Raw genomic sequence first — 16,196 nt, 5'->3', positions numbered from 1 at the left:
GACTCCCTGACTTCAGATTATACTACAAAGCTACAGTAATCAAGACAATATGGTACTGGCAAAAAAACAGAAATAGAGATCAATGGAACAGGATAGAAAGCTCAGAGATAAACCCACGCACCTGTGGTCAACTAACCTATGACAAAGGAGGCAAGGATATACAACGGAGAAAAGACAGTCTCTTCAGTAAGTGGTGCTGGGAAAACTGGACAACTACATGTAAAAGAATGAAATTAGAATACTCCCTAACACCACACACAAAAATAAACTCAAAATGGATTAGAGACCTAAATGTAAGGCCAGACACTATAAAACTCTTAGAGGAAAACATAGGAAGAACACTGTTAGACATAAATCACAGCAAGGTATTTTTTGATCCACTTCCTAGAGTAATGGGAAAAAAACCAAAAATAAACAAATGGGACCTAATGAAACATAAAATCTTTTGCACAACAAAGGAAACTATAAACAGGATGAAAAGACAACCCTCAGAATGGGAGAAAATATTTGCAGACGAATCAACTGAGAAAGGATTAATCTCCAAAATATATAAACAGCTCATACAGCTCAATATTAAGAAAACAAACAACCTAATCCAAATATGGGCAGAAGACCTAAATAGACATTTCTCCAAAGAAGCCATACAGATGGCCAAGAAGCATATGAAAAGCTGCTCAACATCATTAGTTATTAGAGAAATGCAAATCAAAACTACAGTGAGGTATCACCTCACACCAATTAGAGTGGCCATCATCAGAAAATCTACAAACAACAAATGCTGGAGAGGGTGTGGAGAAAAGGGAACACTCTTGCACTGTTGGCGGGAATGTAAATTGATACAGCCACTATGGAGGACAGTATGGAGGTTCCTTAAAAAACTAAAAACAGAATTACCATGTGACCCAGCAATCCCACTACTGGGTATATACCCAGAGGAAACCATAATTCAAAAAGACACATGTACCCCAGTGTTCATTGTAGCACTATTTACAATAGCCATGTCATGGAAGCACCCTAAATGCCCATCGACAGACGAATGGATAAATAAGATGTGGTACATATATACAGTGGAATATACTCAGCCATAAAAAGGAACGAAATTGAGGCATTTGTAGAGACGTGCATGGATCTAGAGACTGTCATACAGAGTGAAGTAAGTCAGAAAGAGAAAAACAAATATCATATTTTAACGCATATATGTAGAATCTAGAAAAATGGTACAGATGAACCGGTTTGCAGGGCAGAAATAGAGACACAGATGTAGAGAACAAACTTATGGACACCAAGGGGGGAAAGTGGCGGGGGTCGGTGGTGGTGGTGTGATGAATTGGGAGATTGGGATTGACATATATACACTAATATGTATAAAATGGAAAACTAATAAGAACCTGCTGTATAAAAAAATAAATAAAAGAAAATTCAAAAGAAAAAAGAAGGAAAAGTAAATATATTAAGTGGACATTTAAGGTCTTGGAAGAATATGGAGAAAGGGGGATTGGGGTTGTCTGGGAAAAGAGAGAAGGGCTAAGAATGTACAACAGGAAGTGATCCATAGCTACTCAATTCTGTTACTTAGCCATATACAAAGAGATATAAAATTTTCTCTAAATGTATAGCAACACTGGCTCTCCCCTCAAGTATCACAACATAAGCTGAACTTTGCTTCATCAATTCCAGTGTGTAGGACTCCAGTGGACTTTGGAATCAAACAAGACATTCCAGCCTCTGCTGCTGACTAGCTTTGTGAGTGTCCACAAGTTTCACATTTTTGCTTCTTAACTGGAAAGTATATATAATAATAGCACCTACCTCATAGGGCCATTATGAAGAGTACATTCTGAAAATTTACTCTTTAGCATAGAGTCCAGTATACATTGTCAGTAAATGGTAGCTGATATACTTGTTGAAAAAATTTTAGTGATGATAGTCTTAATGATATATGAAAATATATATATATATCCTGTTCTCCATCCATATTCCTCATACATGTGGGACAAAAGCCATTTTATAAACCAACTACACATGATGAGTGTAGACTGGTCATCTAAATGATGAGGCATCCCAGAGACTCAGTGCCACCTCCAGGCCACCATGAGGTGTCTCTGGGTAATGTTCATCTGTCCATTTCCTGTACTCTGTGCAGTCATAGAGCCTGTTCCCAACTCCAGAAGATGGGTGTAAGATGCAGTAGTTAAATTTCAGAATATTCTTTATGCATTCTGGTTCCACTTTTTTAAATTGATTTATAGTTGATATACCATGTTGTATAAGTTTCAGGTGTACAACATAGTGACTCACAATTTTCAAGGTTATGTTCCATTTATAGTTATTATAAAATATTGGCTGTATTCCCTGTGCTGCACAATATATCCTTGTAGCTCATTTATTTTATGCATATAGTTTATATCTCTTAATCCCCTATCACTGTCTTTCCCCTCCCCCCTTCCCTGTCTATATCTGTCTCTCTTTTTTTTCTTATATTCACTAGTTTGTTTTATTTTTTAGATTCCACATGTAAGTGATATCACACATTATTGTCTTTGACCTATTTCACTAAGCATAATACCCTCCAAGTCCACCCATGTTGCTGCAAATTTTTATTCTTTTTTATACATATATATACACATCACATTTTCTTCATCCATTCATCTGTTGATGGACACTTAGGTTGCTTCCATATCTTGGCAATTGTAAATATCGCTGCTGTGATCATGACGGTGCATGTATCTTGAATTAGTGTCTTGGGGTTTTTTGGGGGATATGTACCCAGGAGTGGAATGGTTCCACTTTTTGACTGTAAACTAATCAACACCTCAACAAGAAGTTGTAATATTTAAATAAATTATGTTTATAAATTTCTAACTAGCACCGTCTCTGGCACATTTTACACATTCAATAATCATTTATTCTTTCTTTTTCTCTCTGTTGTATTTTAAGGACCAGGTATTTTCTCCAAGTGGTTGTCAACTGACACTTTTGGGGTCTAGAAGGAGCAACTCATTCAGCAAATCTTAAAGTCCTTAAATTTTAGTGAGCATCAGAATCACTCGGGGAGATTGTCAAAAATGCAGAATTCCCAGGCCCCATCCACAAAAGTTTTGAATGAATAAATCTGAGGTGGTGCCCAGTAATCTGCACTTTTAACAAACTCTGCAGGGGATTCTTCTGGTGTCAGGGATGCGTGGACCACACTTTGAGAAATATTTCCTCAAACGTACCAAACTGTTTTGGGCTCAATTATCTATCTAATATTACTTATTTCTAGTTCTCTTTTACTATATTACACCATAAAAATTTGCTTTGTGGAATAAGGTATATAGAACAGTGGTAGAGAAGACCAAGTAGGGTGAGGGAGGGCAACTCTTCTGTTTCCACCCCAGAGCACTTATTTGTCAAACCTAGGGTTGACATTACAAATAAAAAGTGAATTTTCCACTGATTAGGAGACTCTGTCTTGGTTTGAGAGAAGAGAAATGGAGAAATTTTCTAACTTTAAGGGTACAGAAACACATGAAAGAAAAAGGGTATCAAAGAGTAATGAAAAGGGTTTTTATTAAGTAAAAAGAACACCATCCATTAATGTGCTTGGTCAGTGAGGATTTAGGTTATTATACAGCTAAATACAGAAGTGGTTTATATGTTTTCAGTAACGAAAATAGACCCTCACGTTCTAATTATGTTAACATCTGCTGAACTTGAGAAGAGAAAAATCATATGAGGATAAAATTGATAATAAATACTCCGTACTCTTCCATGGTATCGTATTGCACATGGAAATACCTGATGGGGGGTGGCTGTCAGTTTTTCCCTATAACACAGGCCTGGGGACAACTGGGGTATTGTGGCCTGTTTCCAGCTGGCTATTTCTAAGAAATAAAAGATTTCTGTGACAGAGACTCTGTGTTCCTGCAGGAACTTCCCTATTCATTATTCAAATCCATACAAATCCCTGGAACAGGTTCAGCAGCAGAAGTTCCTTTGCTTCAGGACAGTGAGGTATAAATAGTTTTGTAAGATTGAACGCCTAGATCATCTCATAATATTGAGAACGTTGGAAGGTAACTGTGAATCAGGTTCCAAGCTGTTGTACCATTTCTTGAAAAAAAAAAGTATATTTTAATTTATCTCTCAAAGGTCTAATGAATTTAATTACTCCTGTTTTGAGCCTGGCTTCAAACAGTACACCCAATTAACCTGGCTGTAGTTAAAGGAGGAGTAAAAATCATCAAGTCAAATAAAAAGGCAACACTCAGAGATACAAAACTGAAAACAGTGTTCCTCTTTATCGGGTCATTATTTGAGAGGAGTTGTGTGACCTGGAGGCCTGAAATCTCTAGGCCACCCTAAATTTGGAGGTGAACATGGACACAGTGAAATGGGATGGTTGACTTTCTTCACCAGGGGGAGGAAGCTGATCTACAGCCCAGAGAAGAGAGAAGAACCTTTCTTCTCTGTCTCTCACGTAGGCAACATCACACCCCAACACCTTCCTAGGAAAGAAAAGCCTTCCTCCACCACCTTCCCAAATTCTATCACAAAGGACGTGATAGATGCTATGAGAGATGCTGACCCAAAAGCTTTCCTACAGTATTTTTAAATGAAACAGAACACCGTTTACCAATTATTTTCAATCTGTAAGACAACTGTGACTTACTGTACATACCTCTTTTCCCTTGCTTTTACTTAGATATAGCTGCCCAGCTATCTGTCCATCTCTTCCCTCCCACTCTCAGACTCACTGTTCAGAGATCACTTCCCCAGCCCTTTCCACCGTGGTCACTGACTTGTCTCACTTCTTATTCCCTCTGTACAGAAATTATCAAAGGAGACTGATGAAACACAGAAAGCCGTAACTGCATCTTTAACATGCATCACAATTTCTCTGTGCGTTTTTGAAAAGCGCTGGGTTTGAGAAAAGCAGATGACAATAACCAGCTGATACTTTAGGAGCGCTTATCATGTGCCTGGACTTGTTCTAATTTAAATACTTCATCCTCATGTCAGGCCTATGTTTATTATATCCACTTTACGAAGAAGTAAATCAAGGAGGAGAAAGGATAGATGACTTGGCCCAAGGTCACAGTTCACAAGGCTTGGAGCCAGGATTGGAATGCAGGCAGCATGGCTGTAGAATCTCTGCCGTTAGCCGCTACCTAAACAAGAAGATTAACCAACAGTGTGCGGTCAACCCCCGTTCTCCTGGCCAGACCTTCAGTGGACCATGTGACTTGAGTAAAAGTGGGGAAGAGGAGGCACTGCTGCTGTCACTCAGAGTCAGGAGGACCAGCCTCACCCCCAGCTGGAGAACCCTCAGAGGGAGCTGACAATAATGTTACGGGAGCCCCCTCAGACCTGGGCTCTGGAAAACAGGCCTCCTTCTTTCCTGAAGCCACAGGACTCTAAAGATCAATTGACATCGTGCCGAGCAGACTGTCTCTGAGAAAAGGGAAAAGTTTCATTTCCCCTTTAGGTGTCAGGACCCCCATCACACGTGTTGGTGGGGAGGGAGGCCACTGTCTTCTGTCCTGGCTCTGTGGTCTTGAGCCTGCTCAGCCTCATTCCCTAAAGCAGAGGTGCCAGAGCTCCCCTCCACCGCCCCTCTGGTTGGACGGAGGTCCTGAGCTGTGAGGATTTGGTGCAGGTGGAGGGGTTTTCTCCTGTGAGCAAACAGGACCCTCAAGGCCCCGGGGGTGGCAGTGGGAGGTGCTCACCTGAGAGAAGGAAGACACACTTCTGTTAGGGCCTGGTCCAGCGTGGCCCCTGGGCGCTCACACAGCGAGCGACACTCACGGGCATCTTTCCTGCAGTCCACTCACCAGGCAGCCCCTTCTTCAGTGTATCCCAGGATCAGATTGCAGGTGCAGAAGAGTATGTAAATTATACCTGTTTTAATCACTTCAGTTATATATATAAACTCTCAGAAAAATCGCTAGATATTGTCTTCCTTTCTCTTTTTCCTTTCTCTTCTTCTCTGTTTTTCTCCCACACGATGAAAGCACAGAGTATCTTCTGCGATTCTCGACAGCAGTTCACTTTGCTTATATCCCCTCCACTGTTTTTTCATAATAGTGTTTCCAGTAATTTCTAAACTTCAACATAATGCAAAGCTTGCTTATCTTTGACAAGTAGAAAACCACCTTTAGAGAAACAAAAGTTCATACTTACGTTTACATATGTTTGCAATAACATGGAAAAAATAGGTGAAAAGAATACACCCCAGGTCATGAACATTGGTTATCTTGGAAAGGGGGGTAGAAATAGGGGGGTAATGGAGGCAGAGTTTATATTACTGTTTTCCTTATACATACTTTTATTGTTTCACTTGTCAGAGTAAACATGTTTTTTTTTGTAAATTAAAATAGAGAACTTTTTTTTTTTATTATTTATTTTTTGCGGTACGCGGGCCTCTCACTGTTGTGGCCTCTCCTGTTGCGGAGCACAGGCCGGACACGCAGGCTCAGCGGCCATGGCTCATGGGCCCAGCTGCTCCACGGCATGTGGGATCCTCCCGGACCGGGGCACGAACCCGCGTCCCCCGCATTGGCGGGCGGACTCTCAACCACTGCGCCACCAGGGAAGCCCCCTAGAGAACATTTTAAGAGGAAAAAGTGGACTTCCACTTCTAGAAAGATGGAGTAGACATACTTTTCTCTATTCCTTCCACTAAGTGCAACTAAGAACCCTAGACATTATATATAAAAACAAAAATTAAAATAATCTGAAAGGTGGAGAGAGAAGGCAGACCGTCCATGGACAGAGGAACCCACGGAACAACTTGGTGTTTAATTCTCTGGGTTCTCCTTCTGCCTCCTTTATCCCTGACTTGGAGCTAAAGAAGCTAGCCACCCAGAAAAGCCAGTGGTTGCAGACACAAAAAAAGCCCAACACTTCCCTGGTGGCGCAGTGGTTGAGAGTCCGCCTGCCGATGCAGGGGACACGGGTTCATGCCCCAGTCTGGGAAGATCCCATGTGCCGCGGAGCGGCTGGGCCCGTGAGCCATGGCCGCTGGGCCTGCTGGTCCGGAGCCTGTGCTCCGCAACGGGAGAGGCCACAACAGTGAGAGGCCGGCATATAGCAAAAAAAAAAAAAGAAAAAAAAAAAGCCCAACAAAAGCCAGCGCTCTCTAACCAAAGGACCCGGAAAAGGGCAGCCTAGTAAGACAGAAAGCCTTTAGATAATAACCACTCTCCTCCAGCCAGACACCCAGCGAAAGTTAAGTGGGGAGCCTAGACTTCCACCCTCAGCAGGCTGGAAGGAGATGGTGTCAGAAAAGGCCAGGTCGGAAGCCATCCCTGTCAGACAGTAACAGGCCCCTCCCTTGGCGGTGTCAGGTGAGATGTCAGGTGAGAGCATGCGGGGGCCTGGCAGGGTCAGTAACAAGGCACTCCTCCTCCTTCCCCCCGGGGTGGCGTCAGGGAGTCAGTCACCACCACCCAGTGGTAATGGGACTCCCTCCCTCCCCAGTCAGTATCTGGAGCAAGGGACTTCCAACCCCTCCCAGCCAGGGAAGTACCCACAGAGGCCTAGTGAGAGCCAGAACTCTGTCCCTGCCTAGCTGTAACTTCTATCACACCAATTTTTAAAAGCTGTGAGACTCAAAATAAGCACAGTGAGAAGTTGTATGTTTACTTGACTAATGAACTACTAATTAGCACTTCATTAAATCTGGTGCCTTGGATGTTTGAAATATCTGGTTTCCTCTTTGTTCTCAAACCTTGAATGTTTACAAAATTTACATAAAACAAGAATATATTCTAATTTGTCTTAAAAGTTCAAGGTATATAGAGGTATATAGAAGAAGAAGACAATCATGGCTAGCAGTTTGCTATATATCCTTCCAGATTATTTTATATCCATTTGTATAAATACACATATATATATATATAGATCTACAGATAGAAAAATGTCCATTGAAAGTTTTAATGTAAGTGGAATTAGATTTTATGGGTTGTTTTACCACTCTTAAAAAACTTTTTAAAAACTTAGCACAATGTCATGGAGACCTTTACATACTAGTACATGATAGTTACATGTCAGTACAGTTTTTTTCTCCACTGTTGTGAATATATCACATGCATATATCATAACTCCATCATTACCATAATGAATATCTTTGTATTCTTTGGGCACGTATATATATGTATTTTTCTAAGGAAACTAGCTAGATGTTTAATTTCTGGTTTGAAAATCACGCACATTTAAAATGTTTGACCCATACCGCCACGTTGCCATCAGTAACGCCTATACCACTATGTACTCCCAGCGTTGTGGGACCCTCGTGTCCCCATATCTGGGACCCAGCGTCTGTGATCCAGGAACACTTGCCCTCTCCAGCAGCGTCCTCTATCAGCCAGCCTTGTCTTCTCGCTGTCTTTCAGGGAATTTTCAAAATGTCTAGTCCATTAGTGGCAGTCCTTGTTTTTTAGCATGACTTTATTATTTATTTTTAAAATATGTATCCTGTTAATTGAAAAGATTTAGAGAGGTAGGTATGTGTGCTCAGTCTGACATCTTGTTCTGATCTTTCAGCTCTGCATAAAGGAAGATGAGTAGTTCAGAACTGTCACAAGGGAAGGACTTGCTAAGAATCTTTACATAGAAACTCTCTAGGAAATTTTCCTCTTTTGGAAATCTCTGACCCTGAAATTTGCCAGTGGGCTCTGTGAAACATCATCTGTCATGCTAGTTTTTTTTTTTGCTTGAATGCGTGGGTCATGGGGGCAGAGGACATAGATTTTTATATCATCCTAATGGATTAATGGCTCGAAGTCAAATCCTGGCAGAGTATCAAAGACTCACATCAGAAATGCAAGGGTGAAAGTTCCCTCTCTTGAAAATGTATAATTTGGGACTTATTTTTTAAATGTTGAATATATTTATCATTTTCTTTTAATCTAAGAAATCAAAAGAAAACCACATGGTGCCAAAGTAGGAAAGAAAGCCTCCAAATAACACAATAATTTTGGAAGCAATAAAAATCTACTTTAAAAGATTTGCTTGTTTTGAAGAGCAGCTAAATGACCTCATGTTTCACATCGAATTCTCAAATCTGAGCGTTTGTATTCTGTCTGCCTAAAAGTCCTGTACGGGAGTCCAAGCAAATGCTTTGTTCAGCTGCTTTGTGCCCTGAGCTGCGTCTGCTGTGACAGGATTTCACCTGCTTCGGTTGGCAGGAAGGTTTCTGGCCACAAACTCCACACTCAGGGCTGGATCTCAGCAACATTGTGAAGTAAAGAGATTTTTTTTTAGCGCCCGGCTTCCCAGTTTGAGCAATCTTTTTCTTCTTTCTCTGCATTTTCTTCTGTCTCCTACCTGTTAAAAAACTTTGGTTCTTTGTTAGATTTAGGTGCAAATAACTGACAGTAGCTTAAACTTTTACCCCTTTAAAAGTACCTGCATTTGATCATTGGTGCTGTAACTGTGGCATCCTGGTGTCAGCAAGCAGGTGAGGGGCAGGTGAAGCAGGACTCTGTGGGCACCAGGGCCTTCCAAATCCCACATAGTGAGGGGGAGGCGCTTTCATCTGCTCACCTGGGTGCCATTTCTCTTCTCACCAGGACTCTCATCCCGTTGCAGCCAACAGGGTAATACTTCTGTGCCTCTTCTGTTCAAAGGAGAGTCAAAAGTCAGCAGGGCTTCATATAGTAACTGCTTCAGTATGAGCCCCTCGGAGGCCTCCAGTGGAGGGAATTGGTGAGAGCAGGTGGGGCTCTGGCCCCTCCCCAACCCTGTTCTTCAAGCAAAGCAATTATTTTTTCCTTTTCTTCAGTGTAAAATGTTTGAAAATGGGGTTCTGTGGCCAAAAGAAAGATAGAAAACAACAGTGAAGGAGAAAAAGCTCTCTGGAATGGGAAAGATCTGGGCTCTAATTCCTGCTTCCTGAAGCTCAGGTGAGTTCAATATGCAGTGACTGATATGAATGAGTGTCAGTGCCACGTCTGGCCAAAGGAGATTGTGCCCTACAGCCACATCCCAGCTCAGGACACACATTTGTAGAGAGGGGATCTCTTCACTCCATTCTTGGGGCAGGAAGGGTAATGTACATGAGAGGGACATTTTCAGTAAACATAGAAAACCAGACTGTGGTAAATGACATGTGATATTTTCACTAACTCTCCAAGCCTCAGTTTCCTCATCTGTAAGATGGGAGTGATGGCAGCAACCTCATAGGGTTGTTGTGAGGATTGAGTAACGAGTAACATGCAAAGCTCTCTAACCAGTGTTTGGCCCACAATCAGTGTAAGTGCCAGCTATTACCATTAAGTATATGTTGTTCTATTTCACTCTCCAGTCTCTTCATGTGGGACCATGTGTCTCCCTGCTGGACAGGAAGTGTTTGGATGGCATTATACTTCTTATCCTATATTTTTAAACTTCCATTTCCCTACAATACCTAGCGCAGTGTCGGGCATATCATGGGTTCTCAACAAAAACCTGTCAGTTGAGTCATTAATATTGCAGCTGAGATCATTGACTCTTTTTTCTTCTGCAGTCCATGAAATTGTGTCACCTCGGCTGCCCCCATTTCTGTTTGTTCTTTATATATAGAATGCTACCTTTACTTCTACCTTTACTTTTGATTTTTTTTTAGAAAAAGAAGTTTCTCCTGTTTCATCTTTTGGTCTACCTACATGAAAATGTACAGGAAAAAAAGGGATAAAAATCAACTTCTTCTGGTTTTTTTAAATGTACTTTTAAGTCAACTCAGTAAGAGCTTATATTTTCTGCTGTTAAACTACAGGATATTGGAAGAATCTTTTTGCTTTATACTCTTTGCTTTATACTCTCCTCTTGTTCTTGAGTGCTGCGGAGACTGTCTTGTTTTTATAAGATTAGAGAGGTAAACATCAATAAAGATGAACTGCGTAAAGTGTATTCAGTAGTAGGGACATGAAGAGGATTACATTCTCTTCCATCATTGGGTGAATTTTAAGTTAAAAATAGATCTGATATAAGGTTAACGTTGTAATTTATGAGGTGGCAAAGTAAATGGTTTAATTTTTTAAAATATGAACCATAAACATTGTAGCTAATATTGAATAACAAAGGAGTTTTCTTATTTAATGTACGCTTTAAAAACAAATAGAAATAAAATGGTATAGTTACTCCAGAATACAGTTGGGTATTTTCTTTAATACTAAACATGCACTTATCACGTGACCCAGCAATTGTATTTCGGGGCATTTATCCCAGAGAAATGAAAACTTATGTTTACACAGAAATTTGTACATGAATATTCCCTGCAGCTTTATCCATAAAAGCCCCAAACTGGTAACAACCCAAGTGTCCTGCAGTGGCTAAATGCTTAAACAGACTGTCGTCCATCCATACTCAGCAATAAAAAACCCAACTATTGTTACACACGACAGGAATTATGCTGAGTAAAAAAGCCAATCTCAAAATATATGATATTACATACTATATGACTCCATTTGTGTAACGTTCTTGAAATAACAAAATTAGAATGATGGAGAACAGATTACTGGTTGCCAGGGGTTAAGGAGGGAGGGCATAGCTATAAAAGAGTAGCATGAGGCAGCCTTGTGTTGATGCAACTGTTCTGTGTCTTGATTGTGGTGGTGGTTACATTCATCTACACGTATGATAAAATTGCATAGAGCTGTGCACACACACATACACACACACACATAAGGGCATGTGAAGCTGGTGAAACTGAATAAGCTCTGTGTATTCTACCAATGTCAGTCTCCTGGCTTTGGTATCGAACTATAGCTGTGCAGATGATACAGTTGGAGTAAACTGGGTAAAGGGTATTTAAGACCTCCCCATGTATCTAACTCCAGATATGTCTATTAATCTCTTAAAAATCCAGGCGCGTTCCCCAGCACGGCTGTTAAAGAGCACACATACTTACCCATATTTTTAGAGAAATAAAATGAAGCATAAAATGTCTCACTGGGTGTATAGTTTATGCTACCAAATTTCTGTTATCCCAGAAATTCTTTATTCTCCACAGCTCTCTATATTTCTTTCCCTTTTATTTGATCTTCACAATAATCACCTGAAATATGTAGGGGAAAAAACAGAAGTACAAAAATCTTAGGCTGCTAATATTACAGTTCTTCTGTGAACTGCCAAGATGATCACACGTATCCAGGCACAGGTGTCCTCAGTAACCCAGAGACCCCTGGTATCCCTCAAATATTACATCAGAAGGACAAGGACACAGAAATGTGGAGTGACTTGACCACTCCTCCGAAGCACTGTGCTGATGCAAGCATTGTACTGTTTGGTTCATTCCGCCCCCCAGCCTTTTGTTCTTTCACAGTCCTATGAGGTAGGCATCTTATAAAGAATCCAGGTAACTCGTAAACTTCGATGAAGTCTGTAGACGACTGAGCGCAGGGCTAGTCCTGGCCGTGGCACACTTGAGGTGCCTCTGTGCTCAGTGCCTGGAGTCACTCTGTGTGGGTGTGAACTTCAGCTCTGCAAGGGATGAGCTGTGCCGTCCAAGCCAGTTACATGGCCCCTCTGTGCCACGGTTCATTTGTAAATTAAAGGCTATAGAGTGTTTTGAAGATCAAATAAGTTAGTACATGTAAGTCACTTAGACCACGGGTCATCAGTAAGTCATTTAGATCAGGAGCCGTCAAGCTGTGTCCTGTGGGCCACATCTGGCCCCACCCCTGTTCAGGAAAATTAAGTTTCGCTGGAACACAGCCAGACTCGTTCCTTCCGTATTACGTGTAGCTGCCGTCTTACTACAGCAGCAAAGTTGAGCTCTGCTAGCAACAAGACCAGATGGCCCACAAACTGAAAACACTTTCTGTCTGGTCCTTTACAAAAGTTTGCCAACACCTGAGTTGGATGAATGCTTGGCGAAAACTAAGTGCTCAGTAGTGGTGACTATTGTCACTGTTACTGTTAAAGTTGACCCTGAAGTCTTGGAGAACAGGCTTGCGCCATCCATTGAGGGCTGGCACAGTTCATACTTCAAGTAGTTTATCCTTCAGTCATAATTCTGAAGTCTCTCACTTAGAAAACCTATACAGCTAGCCAGGTTTTAGGCCTGTGTCCTGAGGGCAGTAACCTGGTAGAACTGGTTTATACTTTCAGGGAAAACTACAGTCACTCTAATTAATCTAGTATAGCTGACCTGTCAAAAATTCTTGGTTTTTGGCAGAGTTGCAGCATAGCTTTTCCAGGTCAGACAAACAAATGTGTTTGCTAGGAAAGCATGAGGCAATGGACTGATTTTCTCCTATACTAGGTCATGATGGTCATGTTCTCTGGCGCTAGGAAAGGTCATCACCTAGAAGGCCCTGCTGTTTCTGGAGGTCAAGTCTAAAGATAATAAGGAGAAACAGCAGAAGCTAATCTGGATTTGCAAAAAAATAGAAAATAAAAGTAACACTGACCCCAGTAGAACTCCTGGATGAATTGGGATCAGCCCAAATTATAAAGCTAAAATAGATCCACTTGTCACATAACATGTAGCTCCATCTTTGACAACACAGAGCAGGTTACATCCCTCCCTTGACTAAAATCTTCCACCAACTTCTCCTTTTAGCATAAAGTCAGAATTCTACGATCTTACACTGCTACTTCTCTGACCTCGATCTGCCACCAGTCTCCCCCTTGCTCACTTGGACGCATCACATAAGCTTTCTTTCCTTCCCAGCACGTCCAGAGGCTCCTGCCTGAGCTGTTTGTACTTGCTTTCCTCTCTCTTCTCTCTGCCTGGAACCCTGTGTCCCACGTCTCCACAGGGCTGGTTCCTGCTTATGTTGCGGGTCTCAGCTCAAATGGCACTTCCCCAACCAATTTTCTCTCAAGATCACCCACTCACATTCTCCATTACATCCTCCTGTTCCATTCTGTTTGTAGCCCTCCTCACTAACTGAAATGATCTTAGGTATTTGCTTACTTGATAACTGTCCTTCACCATTAGTATCCAGGCTCTGTGATAGCCTGGAATTTCCCTTGTACATAATCGGTGCTTAACGAATAGTTGTTCAATGAAGAATGAATGAGCCAGCAAGCTCTTTACCTCACAACTTACCAAAAAAGTCTGAGGTAAAAAAATAACTCTCTAGGGAAAATTAATTTAGGTCAAAGAGTAGGGTGTAGTTGGAGTGTAGTAAAGTAGCAGAGACTGTGTCAAGCAGAACTCTTTGGGATGTGCTTTCGAAATGTGATCTACTGATACATGCATCCTGTCTCCTCCCATTTAGGCAGGACTTTTCTTCTTACAAAGTCTATGGAAGTGTGCTTTACCTAGCAATTCCATTCCTCCTTGTTAATCTTCATCAAGCTGCCTTTAAAGCCAGCAGACAAATGGAATGTCCCTGAGTGTGGAGTTCATCTAAATGCCTGCAGGTAATTTTTCCTTTCAAGTAGTTTTTCCTCTGGCATCGTGGTCAAAAGGTCATGTCCCTCTTTCAGTAGAGAACAAAAATCACTTATAAACACTTTTTGTTAATCGTTCCATTTCCAGTTTTTAAAAAAATATGAAAAGTTATTAACACATAAAAGCCCATTCAGGAAAACAATTTTGTATCTGAGAGTAGTTCTCTAATATTTTCACAAAAAGTAAAACCAGATTGTCATATGGAAGAAATGATGTCATTAACCCTTGGAAAGACCTCTAACAGAAGTTCTTTTGTACTACTACCAAAATTAGACAAACATTCCACCCAGAATGAGAGATCTAAACAGCCCCTTAAATTATCTATACTGGCAAAATAAGGCTGCTGTGAGAGCAGGCATCCGTTCTTCAGGAATCTCTCTTAGGACCAAACATGTCTAGTTCGTTTGTCAATAGCACATGGGTGTTATCATTGAAAATGTATTTAAATTTTCATACAAGGTAAAATGTACACAGTTCATACATGTGAAAGGTTCTAGATTAACTTTAGAAATGAAAAAGAGAGGAGAGTTAAAAATAATTAAAACTACTTGTAAAACTCAGTGCATTTAGATGAAAAAAGCTTAGCCTAGTACAGATCTTATTTTCTAGCCCAGGTATTATTTTTTTAGTTGTGTGGTAAAAAGCTTACTGGTTCATTCACCATTCATGCATTCATTCATTCATTCATTCAACAGTGAGCTATTAAGTTTCTATTATGTACCAGGTGAAATTCTAGATTCTCACGGGACTTATATACTAGTGAAGGCAGACAATTAACAAGAAAGACATTTAATTTCAGATTTAAAACTGGAAGTTTTAAATGTCAAGCAAACTGTCTGAAAGAGTTATATTCTTGACCAAGCTTTAATATTCTTCATGTAAATTATTGGACATCGATCTGGGCAGACTTAGGGAACATTAATTCTAGCAAGAATTCAGAATTTCACATAGACACAGATTTGAGTGAGAATTTCAAAGTGGGACAGATGAGAAGTGTGTCTTGCAGTAGGATTTTATTTTTATTGAATTGAAAGAGGATTGGGCCCAGATTTTACTGAAACAAATTAAATATTGGGCATTTGCTCTAATTATGTAACTAAATGCATTTTGTAAATGGAGGTTATAAAATAAAAAAAAGCTTTTCATCTGTTTGGTGGATTAGAAAGACCAGTCTTTCATGGAGCGATACGTTTTGCTGTTCTCCACGGAGCGCTCCTCTGAGACGGGTGTCTGAGGGGGAGCACACGTGTGTAGGAAAACTCAGGGCCTTACTTGCTGACTGCTGGGTCTCTGCCACGTGCAGAGGGCTTTATAGCCATCACCTCATTTAAACCTCACAGACAGCCCACCAAGACAGGTAAAGGAAATGGACAGAAACAGAGAAGTAATTTGCCCAAGGTTTGCACAGCTGGTAGGTTAGTGGGAGAATCTAGATTCAAATTTAGGTCGGACTCAAGAGTCCGTAAGCCCTCAACCACTTCACTGGGACCTCTCTCAGTTGAGAAATGTGTGGTGAACTTGAATTTGAATCGAGAAAGCGTTATGGGCTGTTTGACTGTTCCCCTAAAGGGAACTGCACAGATCCCCTGGACAAACTCCAGGCATTTGACAGGCTTATTTGGACAATGCCTGACAAAGATATTTGGTCCCAGTACATAGTTTCCACTATGGATCTTCACTGTGGGTTTTGCCTTAAATTTTTGTTTTTCCTACAAATTTATTAATAAACCATATCAAAAGGAAATTCATGACATATTTAAATGCTAAGAGACCAGGGGACAAACTTAGCACTGGAAATAGTGACCTGATTTCACTAGATATTACA

The 16,196-nt window shown here is 40.8% G+C and overlaps 1 long non-coding RNA gene across 1 annotated transcript in view; it reads left to right on the top strand.

The window, feature by feature from the left end:
- LOC132518185 (uncharacterized) overlaps window positions 1–16,196 on the top strand; it is a 91,879-nt gene that overhangs the window by 71,068 nt on the left and 4,615 nt on the right. The window contains exon 4 of the long non-coding RNA XR_009539877.1: window positions 14,196–14,340. This is a non-coding gene — a long non-coding RNA (uncharacterized LOC132518185). The remainder of the gene's footprint in view (window positions 1–14,195; window positions 14,341–16,196) is intronic.

This window comes from Lagenorhynchus albirostris, chromosome 3, assembly GCF_949774975.1.
Source record: "Lagenorhynchus albirostris chromosome 3, mLagAlb1.1, whole genome shotgun sequence".
Classification (NCBI taxonomy): domain Eukaryota; kingdom Metazoa; phylum Chordata; class Mammalia; order Artiodactyla; family Delphinidae; genus Lagenorhynchus; species Lagenorhynchus albirostris.
This window is presented reverse-complemented; position numbering and strand designations above follow the sequence as displayed.